The sequence below is a fragment of the Camelus ferus genome, chromosome 34 (genome assembly GCF_009834535.1).
Source record: "Camelus ferus isolate YT-003-E chromosome 34, BCGSAC_Cfer_1.0, whole genome shotgun sequence".
Classification (NCBI taxonomy): domain Eukaryota; kingdom Metazoa; phylum Chordata; class Mammalia; order Artiodactyla; family Camelidae; genus Camelus; species Camelus ferus.
In genome coordinates this window covers 14,104,224-14,120,421 of record NC_045729.1, presented here as the reverse complement: position 1 = coordinate 14,120,421, position 16,198 = coordinate 14,104,224, and the positions used below count along the sequence as shown (strand labels likewise).

The 16,198-nt window shown below is 41.5% G+C and overlaps 1 long non-coding RNA gene across 1 annotated transcript in view; it reads right to left on the bottom strand.

The window, feature by feature from the left end:
* Positions 1-286: 286 nt before the first annotated feature.
* LOC116661288 overlaps positions 287-16,198 on the bottom strand; it is a 17,821-nt gene continuing 1,909 nt past the window's right edge. The window contains exons 2-3 of the long non-coding RNA XR_004317133.1: positions 14,915-15,039; positions 287-539 (exon numbers count right to left, since the gene is read on the bottom strand). This is a non-coding gene — a long non-coding RNA (uncharacterized LOC116661288). The remainder of the gene's footprint in view (positions 540-14,914; positions 15,040-16,198) is intronic.

The following is a 16,198-nucleotide window of genomic DNA, read 5'->3' as shown; positions in this document are numbered from 1 at the left end:
GCCTTTGGAGCATGAGATGTTAACTACCATGCTCTATTACAGCTATATTATCTGCAAATGTATGAATTACTAAGGCGCTGATTAAAATGCAGCCACTAACAGATCTCTATCCACCCACCTCGATCAATTAAGCAGATAATCAGAGAAGAGCCTGCAGGGGACAGAAGGTGCAGAATTTAAGTAATTTAATCAATGTTAGGCAATGATTTCTTTAAAGGTAAAATCATGACTCTGTCAAAAATAAACAAAGCCAGACCCTAGTTAAAGAGATAAGGACAGATTTTAATTAGTAATATTCTACTACAACAAAGAAAAGTGACCAGCATGAACTGAGTTTGAATATGGGCAGAGGTGGTGTGCACTTTGAAGGAAGAATGAGGGAAAAGGGAGGGGGTGGGAGGGCACTCAGTCGAGTCAGGGAAGTGATGAATTACCAAAAGCAGGAAGCGGGGGTTGGTCTGTACGAAACCATCTGGGTTGGTTGGGTTTCTCTCCTCCCACAGAGACTGGGAAACAGGGACACTACTTGCAGATGTTGCCTGAAACAAACAGTAAGTCATGTTAGCAGCCTTGACCTTTCCCAGGCAGGCACGTTAAGGGCAGTTAGGGTCATCCTAGGGATGTGCTCATGGCTAGGGTTTTGGTCAGGTCTTTGAAGGGCAAGGCTGAGCCTAGTCAAGAAAGGCCTCAGAAGAGCCTGACTAAAGTTTGATCAAGGACAGAATCTTTGTCAACTCTCAAAGAATATAAAGGAACATGTGGCAGACGTTTTACTGAACTCATTAATTAACAGTAGAACCAGTAAAATGTTACAACCAACCCAAAGGAGAATTCAAACCACTGCATGGTTATAGTCAGATAAGAAATGCTGAAATGATTTTACAAATAGAGGCAAAACTGGAAAAACTAGTCCACACCCACAGGAAATACACAGGTGCATTCCACAAGAGATAATCTGCATTCTTATGGAAAGAATTATTTGCATTACTATCAGTTTCTTACAATTCAATTTCTGCCTATCATTCAAGTCTGCCTTCTGCAGACTTGCAAAACAGCCCCATCAAAAGCTGGCAAAGGTGCACATTTCTATAAAAGTACTCCCCAGAGGTTCCAGGATTTCATTAAAAGGATATCCAGTAATCTCTTTTGCCTATTTCAGAATAGTCCAGTTTTCCCCACACCAAAGTCAAACAGCAGTAAAATGTGAGCCCAGAAAAATCAAAAGGATGAAGAGCATCAATAATCAGGGCTATTGATTATAAATCAATAAAAAACGTTAAAAAAATAAAAAATAAAAGAATTAAAAATTATAATAATAATCAGGGCTATATCTACACAGTATTAAGATGGTCTGGTTTAATGGTTTGGTTCCTAAACTCTGAAAACTGATGACCTGGGCTCCCTGAAATCCCACTTTGCCATCTGTGGTTGTGTTTATGTTTTATTTAACTCCCTGGTGCCTCAATTTCCTCATCTGTGAGATGAACATAATAAGCATAAACTACACAACTGAGTTAATAATTGGTAAAGGTTCAGTAAAATTATAGCTATTCTTGTTATGCCTCTTTGGAGCCCGTGGCCATGAAAGCACACCTATCTGTACTCTAAAATGTGTAATTAGTCCCAGAATTCTATCTTAATGATCACAATTCCTGCAATGAAATGAACATGACTTCTTTCTCCCAAGGTTCTCAGTGCTTCTAGGAAACTAACAAGTTCCTTACAAGTATGAGATTCAAGTGTAGACAACATTCATCACCATTGTTTCCTTTAACTTAAGAGATGAAATTAACACCAGTATGAGGTTCTCTTTATCAGGAGTGTTTATCAGAAGTCCAGGAGTTTAAATTTCCTATCACAATTACATCCTGCCTCTGTGCCAGTATGATCTCTGTACCTGTGCCAGCTCTGACAGCCTCCAGCAGCATCACTTCAATTCCTCCTATTATTTTGTCTTCACCTAAACACTGTAACCACAAGTTATAAGATTTCCTTACAAGTGTAGAGGAGGAAAACAATTTTTTTCCTCAACCCTCCTAGGTTCTCTGCTTGAGACCCTGCAAACCAGACAAAAGGCAGATTAATAAGAAAAAAGGAAATGAACAGAAGTTTATTAACACATTCAGCTTACATAAACATGAGAGAAACTCAGTGATGAGTAACTCAAAGGGGTGGTTAGCACTTGGGGCTTATATCACATCTTAACAAAAGAACAATACATTTACAAAACCATAGCAAACAAAGAGGCAGTTGTTAATGGGCACATGAGCATTATTCATGGCTATCCCCTGAGGACTCAGAGCAGAGGAAGCAAGCAAAAACATCCATCTCCCGGGTTCTTCCTAGAAGGGATCTGCTGCCTACTTCCCCAGCTGTTGCCTGAGGGTCCAGGTTCTAATCAGCCTGCATCTAGGTGTTGACTGCAATCCTCCCCTTTGGGACACTGACAGGGCTCGCATATTTGCACTTAGCAGGGGCCACTAAGAACAATGACAAAAGCTTGGACAATCACAAAGGTTTGAGAAGCAACCAGGAGTTCAGGTGAGGCTGGTTGATGAATTTCATCTCCTCACAAGATTAGTCTGTCAAGACTACAAGAAGTGACTGTTTTTTTAATACTGTGCAGAAACCAACATAGAAAGCTGAGAAAAATAAAGAAATAAGGGATTATGTTTTTTAAAAAAAAAGAAGGAAGAAGACAAATCTCCAGAAACCAATCTTAATGAAATGGAGGTTAGTGATTTATCTGATAGAGAGTTCAAAATAGTGGTCATAAAAATGCTCACAGAGGTCCAAAGAGCAATGCCTGAACAAAATGAGAATTTCAACAAAGATATCAAAACTATCAAAAAGTACCAAACACAAACCATAGAGCTGAAGAATACAACAACTGAACTGAAATTCAAGAGTCGTTCAACAGCAAACTAGGTCAGGCAGGAAGAAAGGATTAGTGAACTCAATGGTAGGGCAGTAGAATTTATTCAATCAGAGATGCAAGAGGAAAAACAAATGGAAAAGTGAAGATCACTTAGGAGAATTATGGGATGAAAGTCCCACGGAGTTGCTATAACTGGCCTAGCGAAAGAATGGATGATGCTTTTGTGTGAATAGTCACATAAAGCAGAACTGTAATGCACGATAGAGGTCACAAAGTGAGAAGACAGAGTGAAAGGGGCAAAAAGCCTGTTCAAAGAAAAAATGGCTGAAAACTTTCATAACCTGGGTTAAGAAACAGACATTCAGATTCAGGAAGCCCACAAAGTTCCAAATAAGATGAATCTAAAGAGACTCACATAAAGACACACAATAATTAAATTTTCAAAAATTAAAGACAACGACAGAATTTCAAAAGCAGCAAGAGGAAAATCAACTTGTTATGTACAAGGCAACCCCATAATACTATCAGCAGATTTTTGTTCAGCAGAGATTTTGCAGGCCAGAAGTGAATGGCATGATATATTCAAAGTGCTGAAGGAAAAAGCTGTCAACCAAGAATATTCTACCCAGCAAAGCTGTCCTTCAGAATTGAAAATGAGATAGAGTTTTCTAGACAAAAGCTGAAGGAGTTCATTACCACTAGGCCAGCCTTACAGGAAATGTTAAAGGGCTCTCTTTAAGCTAAAACAAAAGGACTCTAATTAGTAACATACAAAAATATAAAATTCACTGATAAAGGTAAATATATAGTTAAACTCAGAATATTCTAATATTGTCATTGTGATGGGTAAATTACTTATTACTCTAGTATAAAGGTTAAAAGACAAAGTATTAAAATTAACTTTAATAATTTGTTCATGGATCACCACATAAAAAATGTAAATTGTGATGTCAAAAACATAAAATGGGGGGAGGAGTGTAAAATGAAGAGCTTTTGTGTGTGTTCAAAGTTAATTTGTTACCAGATAAATACAGACCATTATAACGATGTTTTACAACAGCCTCATGGTAACCACAAATCAAAAACCTATGGAAGACACAAAAAAGATGAAGAAGAAGGAATCGAAGCATACCACTATAGAAAACTATCAAATCATAAAGGAAGAGAGGAATAAATGAACAAAGAACCACAAAACAGTCACAAAGTAATTAACAAAATGGCAATAATAATTCCATTTCTAGCAATAATTCTTTAAATGTAAATGGACTAAATTCTCAAATCAAAAGACACAGAGTGGCTGAATGGATTCAATAAGCAAGACCTAACTATATTCTGCCCACAGGACTCACTTTGGCTTTAAGGACACACACAGAAATAACAAAAGATATTCCAAGCAAATGGAAACCCAAAAGAAAGCAGGGGTAACTGTACTTATATCAGACAAAATAGACTTTAAGCCAAAAACTGTAGCTAGAGATTAAAAGGTCATTATATAAAGATAAAGGGGTCAATTCATCAAGAGGATATAATAATTTTAAATATTTATGAACCCAATGTTGAAGGGCCCAATATGCAAAGCAGATATTAACAGACCTAAAGGGAAAAACAGACAGCAATACAATAATGGTAAAGAACTTCAATATTCCACTTTCAACAATGAATAGATCATCCAGACAGAACATCAGTAAGAAAGCATTAGACTTAAACTTTATGCACTAGATCAGGTGAAACTAACATACACACACATCATATTCCATCCAACAGAAGCAGAATACACATTCTTCTCAAGAGCACGTGGAACATTCTCCAGGACAGATCATACGTTAGGCCACAAAACAAGTCTTTGTAAATTTAGGAAGACTGAAATCATATCCAGCATCTTTTTCTGACCACAATGATATAAAACTAGAAGTCAATTATGAGAAGAAAACTAGAAATTTTACAAATATGTTGTGATTAAGCAGCATGCTCCTGAACAACCAATGGGACAAAGAAGACCTCAAAAGGGAAATCAGAAAATACCTTGTGGGGAAAAACAACATACCAAAACTTAAGAAATGTGGCAAAAGCAGTTCTTAGAGGGAATATTATAGTGATAAATGCCTACATTAAGAAATGAGAAAGACCTCAAATAAATGACCTAACTTTATACCTCAAGGAAACAGAAAAGCCCAAAGTTAATAGAAAAAAGAAAATAACAAAGATCAGAGCAAAAATAAATGAAATAAAGTCAAAAAAGTCAATAGGAAAAAATCATAGGAACTAAGAGCTGGTTTTTTGAAAAGATAAACATAAAAATGACAAACTTTTAGCTAGACTAAGAAAAAACAGAGAAGACCAAAATACATAAAATCAAAAGTGAAAGAGAAGACATTACAACTGAAAATGCAGAAATACTAAGAATCGTAAGAAACTACTATGAACAATTATGTGCCAACAGATTCGATGAATACCAACACTTCTCAAACTCTTCCCAAAAAATGAAGAGGAAGGAATACTTCCAAAGTCATTTTACAAAGCAGCAACAGCCTGGTATCAAAGCCAGATAAGCATCTACAAGAAAAGAAAAGAATAAACCAATATTTCTGATGAACATAGATGTAAAGTTCTCAATAAAATACTAGCAAACCAAATTAAACAGTGCATTAAAAGGACCATACACCATGCTAACGTGAGATTTAACCCTAGCATATAAGGACAGTTCAACACACACAAGCCAATCAATGTGATATATACCACATTAACAAAATGAAGGATAAGAATTGCATGATCATCTCAGTAACTTCATCTGAAGCATTTGACAAATCCAACATTCTTTTATGATTAAAAACTCTCAACAAATTGGGTAAAAAAGATACATGTATTATCAAAAGCCATATATGAGAAGCCCACAGCTAACACGCTCAGCAGTAAAGGCTGAAAGGTCAGGAACAAGACAAGGATGCCCACTGTTGACACTTCTATCCAACATAATACTCAAAGCCCTAGCCAGGGCAATTAGCCGAGACAAAGAAATAAAGTCATCCAAAGGAGAAAGCCTTTATTAGAGAGAGGACAGAGTATTTTCAGATTCAAAAAATAAAATAAAATAAATTCTTGCCATTTGCAACAACATGGATGAAACCAAAGGGCATTATACTAACTGAAATAATCAGACAGAAAAATACTGCAGGAGATCACCTCTATGTAGAGTCTGAAAAAAAAAAAAAAACTTTTGAAAAGTCAAATTCATAGAAAAAGATTATAATGGTGGTTGCCGGGGGTTGAAGGTTGGGGGAGGCCAGAAAAGGCCAGTAAAAGGGTACAAACTTTCAATTATAAGATGAATAAGTTCTGAGGCTCTAACATTCAACATGGTGGCTATAGCTGATAATACTGTATGTACTTCATAATCAAAATTCACTGAGACAGTAAAACCTGACAGTTCTCATCAATCAACCAATCAGTCAAGTGAGGTGATGCACACTTTAATTAACTCAACGGTGGACATCCTTTCATAATGCGTGTGTATATACATAAAATCATCACGTCATACACTTTAAGTATATTACAATTTTATTTGTCAATTTACCTCAACATGCCTGGGAGGGGGGAACAATAAATTTGTAGAGAAGTGACAAGATAAAGGAAAAGGGCTTTAGGCTTCTGGACTGAGAAACTGTGGGAAGGTAAATATATGGGTGAAACTAATGGAAGATTCAGATTGTTTCAGTAAGATTTGTTGTGTAGATTCCTCCGGCTCCGGCTCTCGGCTAGCGTTGCCTCCGTCAATTAAGAATCCTCCTTCCTTTTGGTAGAAAGGCAGAGAATTTTTCTTGTGCATGCGCCTTCTTAATTGCCACTTCAGCTCAATATATCCCTATGCCAAAATTGCATGTTTTGGGTGAAGCACACTCTGAACCCCTTCACTGGTATACTTCATAACAAATGACGCTTCTCCTCTGCTCCTTTTTTCAAATGTTTCAGCGAAACCTGCCACATTCTTTTGTTGCTACACTTCATCCCTGAGCCCATTTCACCGAGTTTCATCACTGAGACTGAAATAAGGATCAGAGTCATAGCCCCAAAATAATGTGGTGTTTAGTCTAAAATCTGTTCATCTGGCCTCTCAAGCCTTATTTGGTTATTCACTTATAAACATGGGGGGGGGAACCCCACACTTTCCTGAAAATGAGCTTTCTATCCATCAATTCAAAAAACACTTAGGGATTTTTCTCTTGAGACATATTCCCAGTAATAATTTAAATAAATTCCAGAAGCCAAGATTAAGGCAAGTTAAAAATAAATATAGCAATTTCAAAAATATCCATACCCAGTATTTCAGCTCCTGGGAATCACTCCTCAGGAAACAATATAAAATACAGGCAAAGATGACAAAAGGATTCTCTGCAACACTCCTTACAATAGTAAGCTCTTGGAAACAAACAAAACATTTTTAAAATAGTCGCCTGGTTGAATAACATTAGTGCTTCCATTTGCCGGACTTACGCAGCCATTAAAAATTTTATCTACCAAATATGTTGGTATAGAGATCTATTTATTATAGATGTTAAATGGAAAAAGCAAGTTACAAAACTGTAGCAGCATCTTAACTACATGAACCATGTACAATGTGTTTGTTCAGGGATCCACCTGGTTGAAAGAAACACTCGAATCAGCTTAAGAAGGAAGGAAGGAAGGAAGGAAGGAAGGAAGGAAGGAAGGAAGGAAGGAAGGAAGGAAAGGGAAGGAAAGGAAGGAAGAGAAGGTACAGAAGTCTCCCAGACCCCAGGTGGAAAGTGGGGTGCTCCCAGGAACAGGGCAGTACTCGATCACGCCTCTGGCGACCCCATGCTCTCCAATCTCTTTTGATTCGTTCCTGGATATGCTTTGAGGATGTTAAATAACAAAAATTCAACCAAGTAAATATAAAAGGTCTAACTGGCTTTATTTACAAATCAGGCAGCCTCCCATCCAGCAAGCAGAGAGCAGCTCTACTGGAGAGCACTTCACAGCCACAGTCCCCAAGACCCAAACCAACCAAAAATCGAGTAAGTCGAAGAGAGACCCCACTGAAGGAACCATCTTTTTATGTCAAGTGGCTTGCTCAGTGATCTCCTGTAACTGAGTCTCAACCCCCGCAGAGGTGTTAACCCAGGTACAGCAGTGAATGTTGGCCACAGCACAGACACCTCCTGGCTCAGCTAAACAATCAGGGCTACCCTATTATCAAGAACAATGTCGCCAAGAGAATCTAAGGATCTTTGTTTGGGCAACTGTTGTCTTAGCAACGGAATCTGAAATATCTTCAACAAGAGTTGAGGGGAGATTTCTGACCATGTTCTCATTTACATTTACTCCTGATAGGGGAGTGTGGCCCTGCCAAAGGAAGCAAATCCTGAGTCATGAATGCCTCCTGGTAAGACCTTTCTAACAATGTAATTCCAGGGGCATCCACCCATGAGATGTTTTATTTTGCTTGTAAACAGAGGCACAGTCGGATAACCTAAGCAGCACTGCCTGGCTGTGGCCCAGCCATCTAGGCTTCCTACGCCCCAAGGAGAATGATAACCACCACAGACAAAGGCAAGCCCTGTTGGGGCACAGACCTTCAGCTCAAGGGTAGTACTGCCAATGGGTTCTTTCACAAGGATGGCTGCGTTTACCCATTCAAGCCAGGGGTCAGTCATAAAGAGCCGTTCTAAATGCCTTGCCGAGTTGGGAGTTGCTGGTGAGATCTCTTAGTGAGCGAGGGCAGACGTGGGCTAGATAATCACAGGAAGGTGAAGTGCGAATGTGCTAAGATTTACATAAGTACTTGTGTCTAATTGGGTACATACGGTTATAATCAGAGAAAGGTAAAAACACGGCACAGGTTGCTCTGGTCGGAAAAGCTGAATTCAGTAAGAGACTTTGGTGGAGGGGTGCAGGCATCAATTGTAGTTTGCAGTGACATTGGGAACAGAAGAGAAACTGGTCACAGGGAGGGCCGGAGGTCCCCAGCATCACAGGTGGATGGGAACCTTGGTGACAAGTCTAGCGGTGTGAACTGAGCAATGGCATGGAGATCCCGATGAGGGTGTGGTCTTTCCAAGCCAATGTCAGAGTGAAGGAAAGAAAAAGGGAAAACGTTCATGCTAAGTTCTGCATGAAGTCTTGACCCTGAGTGCTGGGTGGGAGCAGTCCTCCTCGAAGTCAGCTGTTTCTCTTCCTCGCCAATCGGATTCCGAGGCCTCCAGCACCAGTACGGGACCACGTGTCAGGCAGGGCCGCCTTTACCTGTGAGATGTGTACCCAAGGCTCAAAGCCTTCTAATTTTGCAATAAGTAAGGTCCTGGAGCAGCCGGTATGGTCTCTTCCACCGGGTTCGAGGGCTGTTTTCCTCTGATGACATTCGCAGAAGATCAAACACCAGACTCCAAACTGCGACCAACAGGATTGTCTGAATTAGGATCTGGCAAACTTTCTTGAACCACTGATGACAGACTTTCATGTAAGACATTAAAGACTTACAGGAGCTGCTCATATTAGCTCAGGCTAACAAGGGATCCGCAGAAAGCTACAAACCAACAGACACTGGTCTACCGGGGACAGTCTCATACGGCGTGGGTTTACGTTTCCCAAAACATAAGATTCTGCAAATAGTCTGCAAGGCCAGAGGCACCACCTGAGGCCAAGGGAGTTTCTGTTGAGTGTAGAGACTGTATGTTTGAGGATTCTGTTAATTCTCTCAACCTTGCCTGATGATTGAGGGTGATGGGGACAGTGACAATTCCAAGAGGTCTGCGAGCCCTTCATTAAGGCTCATATGATCTGCCCAGCGAAGTGGGGGCCTTGATCACTGGATAGCATGAAAGGTACACCCAAGTGGGAAACACGTTTTCTAGTGGTTTCTTTGCTACTCAGCCTTGCCACAGGGGAAGGCTTTAACCCATCCAGAAAATGTGCACACAATAAGAACATATCAATAAGCCATGTCTGGTGGCAAGTGAATGAAGTCCAGCTGCAGGTGCTCAAAGAGTCCAGAGGGAGGAAGTCTGAGGCCGCTGGGAACAAAAATTATTTTTCCAGGGTTGTGGGCCTGACCGCTCAGATATCGATGGTAAACAGTTCTCACAATTTTATAGAAGTCTCCCCACGAATGTGTATTTATAATTTGAATCATTTTAAATGCACCATGCATTTTTTTTTACCATGCAACAAAACTTTTATTAATAGTTTGAACAGGTTCAGCTATTACTGAAACTGGTCATTTCTAAATTTAATTTGGGGCAAATGGCTGGAGTGCAGAGGGATGTCATCACTGGGCACTGCGACTGCAAGACTGGAGAACTAACTAACCCGCCTCAGGCAGAGGACCGGTGCAGGGTGGCCTCCTCCTGGAGCGTAAGGACTGAAAAAAGAAGTGTGCCAGGGAGCCAGGAAGAACCAAGCGGCTGTCTTGCACTTCCCATGGCCCCGTCTGCTTATTTAATTTACGACCGTAGTTTGCCCACCTCCATGTCTCTGGTTCAGGGGCAGACCGCTGCCACGTTACAAGGACATCAGGATGGCAAAAGTCTGGCAATAAGGGGTCACTCCGTACAGCAGCAGAATGGACTTCATCCACATGGGCCGGAACTTTCACAGATTCTGTTGCTGCCGCCTTTGCAAGAGGGTCAGTCAGGGTGTTGCCCTGATACTCAGGTTCAGTTTTTTTTTTAGTGTGAGCCTCAATTCTGATGCAGCAAATTCAGAAGGTGAGAGAACCGCAGCAGGAAGTTCATGTACATGTTCATTTCTGATGGAGATCCAAGTGTGGACATTAAAAAAAACAAACCTTTATTTCCGTAACATTCCAAAATCATGGATGACCCCCAAAGGCATATCAGCTGTCAGTGTAAATATTAACAGCTAGACCTTCTGATAACTGGCATGGTTGGGGCAGGGCGTGGAGCTCTGCTTGGGAGGCTGATCTGGCCTCTGGGAAGTTTCCTCTTTCAAGTAGTTCCTGTGTGAGTACTAAGAGCATCACCAGCTTGGAAATTCCCTTTTTCACTTTTACAAGACGACCCATCAACGAACAAAATTAATCAGGATTCGTAAAAGGGGTGTCTTTGACGAAATCAGGATGCAGTGTCACGACATGGGATGTTAATACCTCGCAGTCACGGGGCTCACCTTTGTCAGGGGTAGTAACGTGGCAGGATTAAGAACGGCGCAAAGACACAAATGAACTTACAAAACAGAAACAAACTCACAGACACAGAGAACAAACTTATGGTCACCAGAGGCAAAGGGAGCGGGAAGGGACAAATTGGGAGTCTGAGATGTGCAGATACTGACTACTATATACAAAGTGGATAAACAACAAGGTCCTACTGTAGAGCACAGGGAACTATATTCAATATCTTACAGAAACCTATAATGAAAAAGAATGTGAAAAGGAATAAATTCATGTATATGTATAACTGAAACATTATGCTGCACACCAGAAATTGACACATCGTAAACTGACTATACTTCCATAATAAAAAATAAACTAATTAAAAGGAATGTTGCAATGGGGGATGGGGAAGGGATGATAAATTAGGAGTTTGGGATTAGCTGATACTAACTACTGAATACAGAATAGATAAACAAGGTCCTACTGTAGAGCACAGGGAGCTATATTCAATAGCCTGTAATAACCTAGAATGAAAAAGAATATATATGTATAACTGAATCACTATGCTGTACACCAGAAACTAACACAGCACCGTAACTCAACTACACTTCAATTAAAAAAAAAAAAAAAACGCTGCAATATTTAAGCTGTAGATTGGGCGGTAAAAGCAGAAGGAGCTCATAGAAGGTTAGTCTGCTTGCAGAGAAATGCTGACTTCACTCAGAGCTGAGAAGGCTCTGGACAGCGTGTGGTTTGCAGGTGTCATTTCCTAGGGTTAGCTTAGATCTGGTGAGGCGCTACCAACTTTGCAGCTATGGCCTTAGGCAGTTTGGGGAGGCACCAGCACTTGGACTGAGTTATGTGTCGTAAAAGGCCATAGACCTGTGTTTAGTGCCGTGTTCTTGTGTAAGCATTCCCAGGGCTTGGTTAACTTTTTTATGTACAGTAGCAAGGTGAAAGGTTTTGAATCCTTAGGTAGCCCTAGGGCAGGTGGCTCTTGGAGTGATTTTTTTTTTTTTTTTTTTTGGTCTTATAAAGGCCTGCTCAAGTTTATCTTCCCAGGGAAGAGGCTTGGGCACTGAAATTTCAGTGAGTTCATAAAATAGGGAAGGAAATAGAGAAAAATTAGGAATCCACAGTCTGCATAACCAGGTAGGTCTAGAAATCCGCAAAGCTATCTCGGAGTTGAAGGCCTAGGAAATCCTTGGATTCACTTAATTCTTTCTGGAGATCGCCCTTCAGCACTTAGATTATGACCTAGGTAATGAACAGAGTCCAAAAATAATCATAATTCATTTTAGAGACATCAGGTCCTTTTTCAGCTAAGTACTGCAGCCAATAAATGCCATCTTTTACGGATCCCTCTTTGGTAACTGATCACAGCAAGAGACGACCTGTATATTGTAAAGGGTCAGCTTCCTGGGAGGCTGGAGGGTGCTTAGACCCTGGATGGAGCACTTGGAAGAAGTAAGGAGGAGCCTCCGTGAATCTCTGGCGCATGGCCGTCCAGGTTGATTGCTCCAAGTAAAGGTGAACAAAATGCTCGCTGTGCGGTCTACAGGGATGCTGACACAGGACACAGGCTGAAGGAAAGAAAGCCTGCAGCCCTGGACCACCTCGAGTCTGGCAGAGTCTGTGACAAAAGGGTTTGGAACAACTGGGATATGGAGTAACTAACTGCCTTGTTGCCAGCTCTTAAGTCTGGGGCAAATCACCATATCCTCCCATTAGGTTTCCGGACTGGCAAGATCAGCATCACTGGGCACAGGGAAGGGCGAATTCCTGGGCAATTAGGTCTCTTTTTTTTTTTGATGTGAGACCTTGTGGGGCTTCAGGCTTTAACAGCTATTGAGGCCATTTAGAAGAGGGTTGGTCCCATTGTTCTGAACTGTCATAGGCACTGCACTGTTTACTCCCCCAATGTCCGCATCAGAAGTTAGCCTACTGAATTTCAGGCACCTCGGCTAAATCAGGGGAGCTTGGTGGAATTTTCCTTCTATATCAAAGACAGATGGTAAAAAATATATATATATAAAAGATCAGATTCATGTTGATCAGGAAATTCTAAGGTGAGGGCTCCATTAGAAGCAAAGAGTATTCTTTAGAAAAGAGATCTCTGCCTAACGGGGTGACTGGGACTGGGTCACACAGCAAAAAAGAACGCTTTTCAGTAAAAGATCCCAGAGCCATTTGTACTGGTTGAGATAGAAATTCTCTCTGACCTGTATTAGATACCCCGACTGTGGAAACCATCTTTTTCACTCCTAAGAGATTTCTTGTCCCATGAGAGTGGGGCTGAAAGTAGAAAGTACAGCCTTGGTATCTCCCAGAATTTGGCAAGATTTTCCATTATTTTTCATTCTAATTTCTCCTTGGCTGTTAAGGGTAGCACTTTGCCTGAGGGTCCCTCAGAGCCCCCTCAGTCCTGGGAGGGGCCCATATGGGCCCCTTGGGGGCATTCGAGTGGATGTTGAGGAATTTGCACAGGTCCTTTGAGGACAATCTTTTTTCCACTGCCCCACTTGCTTACAAAGCAAACATCCTTCGGTGGGCTGTGTTTTGATGGTGGACCCCCGAGGAGGGTGCAATTTCAGGGAAACAGGTGTTATTTTAGGTCTCTGGCCTTGGAGCTGTTGTATGTCACAGGCTCCAGTAAGGATCCTAAAGCTCTTCAAAACACTCGTGGGCAACCTCCCCGAATTGAGACAATTCTTTAACTATGGCCTGTAGTTTGGTCTTTGACCAAGGAGTGAAACGCATCTAAAAAAGGATCACCTGCAACCTCTGGTGGTTGTATTTGAACAGGTGACTGTTGAACAGTCTTCAGCGTGGAAAGGCAGCTCAGACGGAGGATCAGGAAAGCGTGAGAACTCAGGTGAAGGAGGACAGAGGGGAGACGCGGAGGCACGTCAGTCCTGTCGCCTCCTGTTTTGGGCACCTCTGGTGTCATTCAGTTTTCACTAGCCTTCCCTAACAAGTTATTTAACAAAACTATTTTGGACTCTTGAAGCCTTTGGGGAGCTTCTGTGTACCGATTAAAATGTGTATCCCGTTCTGTTTAATTCGGAAACCCTTAGTTTCAAGGGCACTTCTTAAATAAACAATCCTGTCTAACTGGAACATCCCCCAGAATGGCCATTGTTGTTCTAGGCTGTTTTCAGTAAGATTTTGCCATTTCTGTAGATATTTATAGCTTCAGCAACCGTCGTTTTGAGACATAAGATAAGCAGGTGTGCCAGAAGGTGCACGCTTGACTCTGCAGAACTTAAAGATCCCATCAGCTGAGCCTTTGGGCTTCTCTGAGCCAAAGGAATACCTAAAGGTGTGTGCCACTGGGCTGGGGACTGTGTGTGTCTACCAGGTACCTCGTGCATGGACGTCATCTTGAGGTTGGCGGGTGACCTGGTGCTAGTCTAACCTGTTCCGTGACCAACTTACCTTATCATTAGAGTCTTTGATGTAGGGGGCGTTGCTCTAACAATCTTTATACGCTTAACCTATAGCCATCAATTTTTGCAGCTTTTTGGCTTCTGAGATCCCCGCTAGCAAAAGCCTTTATTTATGTAAAACAAGACAAACATGTGCACTTCAACACACCCGCAGTGACCAAGAGATGTTACTCTGACCTGGCCAAGAGAAGGCCTGTGCTCCACCAACAATTCCCATGGAAACTTGGTCTGGGGAAAGGCCTGAGCCAGCCGTGGGGACCCAGTAAAAGCAGAGTGCAGCCTGGGAGCTCTGCATGGACAGAGTCAAGGGCTGGGGGATTTCTGCATAAAACCTGGGCCTTGCGGTCTGAAAGTCCAGAGGCTCTGGGAAGAACCACCTACCAGCAGAAGCTGACCTGCCCTGTCTGCCAACTGGATTGGGAGCTCGACGCAAAGAGAGTTCAGAACCGAAAGGGAACTTACCCACGGCCCTCAGAAAAGGTGAGAAAGACAGCGAACTTGAAAAGGGGCTCACTGGTGCCACGCCTGTTTTTCATTGGCCCTGAAGCCTTCAGAAGTCTCCTTCAGTCCCACTGCTGCCACCAAATCTGTTAAATAACAAAAACTGAACTCAGTAAATTCAAAAGATCTAAGTGGCCTTATTGAATCCGGCAGCATTCCATCTAGCAAGCAAAGGCGGGAGCTTTGTTGAGTTGCAGAAAAGGAAAGGATTTTTTAAAGGCAGAGAGGGGAAGAGAAAAACAGAAATTATTAGCAAAGATGCATTGTTTCAGGCAAGGCCACCCTCCTGAAGGGAACGGAAGGGTGTCTCAGCACATTTCGCAGTACTGACCAGGAAACACCAAGTAAGCTGGAATCACGTTCCTGGGGAGAGATGAAACCGTAATCAGGCTAGGCATTAAGTGTTGGTCTGCTGCCATGGGGCCAACACAATGACTCCAGCTGGGGGGCCCGTGGTTCCCTTTTTAAGAAGGACTGCAGGGGTGCATCCTGTCAGGTGTTTTATTAGGTGGGGGGCAGCGTGAAGAGAAACGGCGGTGGGCCAGGCAGACACCTGAAGGATGTCACAGAAGGAAGGAAATACACCAAATTTTTAACAATATTGATCACCGGATGACCAGAACATGGTGGTCTTTTTTTTATGTATGCTATTTTATGTTTTACAACTTCCCTACTATAACACTATGTGTATTTTTAGAATCAGGAAAAAAGTGTTTAGTTTGGTTTTCTTAATATATAACATGTACCGAGTCTGGTCTTTGCTATGTGCCAGCTTGTTGGGTGTGGGAGACACAAAGTTGAATGATTAATGGACATTCTTTGTCTTCAACGGGGCTGCCTCTGTGTGCTAACTGCCCCTCCACTGTATTTGTACACACCTCCCAAGACCTTGTAAGATTCTAAATGGTTTCTGCCACCAGCGTCATTTGTTACGTGACTCTGAACTCCAGTAACAACTGTACTCCATACCACGTCAGTTACTTATTGATTATACACATTTGTTGATTCTTGAATTGTTTCAAATGCATATATATATCTCTCTTCTTCCCAAAAAAGACTAAGTTTTTTTAAAAAGACAAAACATTCTTAATATTTCTTTAATATCCCTCAAGTTGACTAGACTGGTGTACATTATGTGCAATAAATATGAGTTGGCTGGTTAAAATTCACTTTGAGTCACCAAAGTACTAACTTTCCCATAACTGCTGTCCTTTGTCTCTCATGGATCTGTTTACCTAATATTTA